Below are 605 nucleotides of genomic sequence, written 5' to 3' on the forward strand. Positions count from 1 at the left end.
TTGTTGTTGTTTTTGTCATAATCAAGTGGATTTTCTGTATACTACACCGGGAAATAAATTTTAGATTTCTCAGACAACGTAGGAGTGAAAACCACTGATCACCGGTTTGGTGACGACCTTGGCGAGCCACTGCCTTACGAAATATTCTAACAAGTAATGTGGCATGTTTGGAGAATGATAAATGGATGATTTTCCTCTCTGGACACCTCTGCAGGAGTTTTATCAGTTTCCTGAAGAATTGTGAAGTCTGAGATGTTTTTCTTATAAAGATTTAATTGGATCTTTGCTGTAATTAAGTAAATCCACTAACTACACTGTTTTTTACTTGCAGAACAGAGTATAGTAGAGACTATATGAAGGTAAGCAAGATGTGTTACCATTGGTTGGGCTTTGAAATGATTTTATCTGTCTTTACAGGAAATACACCTCCTATAGGCAGTGGGGCCATTTTTGCAATAGGTAACATGAATTAAAGTTTCTCTCTGTGAAATTAATATTAGCATTTTCTGTGACTAAAAGTGAATAAAACATGTATTTTCTTTCATTTTCTTCACAGTTTGCTCCATAGTTGGAATTTTTATAAACATCTGTCTAAAGAGAAGATG

At 34.7% G+C, this 605-nt stretch overlaps 1 long non-coding RNA gene across 1 annotated transcript; it reads left to right on the forward strand.

Moving 5' to 3' along the window:
* The first annotated feature begins 333 nt into the window (after window positions 1–333).
* LOC106944488 (uncharacterized) lies at window positions 334–604 on the forward strand. The gene is made up of 3 exons (XR_001424337.1): window positions 334–359; window positions 418–459; window positions 557–604. It is a non-coding gene; the product is annotated as an uncharacterized LOC106944488 (long non-coding RNA).
* Window position 605: the final 1 nt, after the last annotated feature.

The sequence above is a fragment of the Poecilia latipinna genome, unplaced genomic scaffold (genome assembly GCF_001443285.1).
Source record: "Poecilia latipinna isolate Pla-1442-1.1 unplaced genomic scaffold, P_latipinna-1.0 Scaffold11573, whole genome shotgun sequence".
NCBI classification, from domain to species: Eukaryota; Metazoa; Chordata; class Actinopteri; order Cyprinodontiformes; family Poeciliidae; genus Poecilia; species Poecilia latipinna.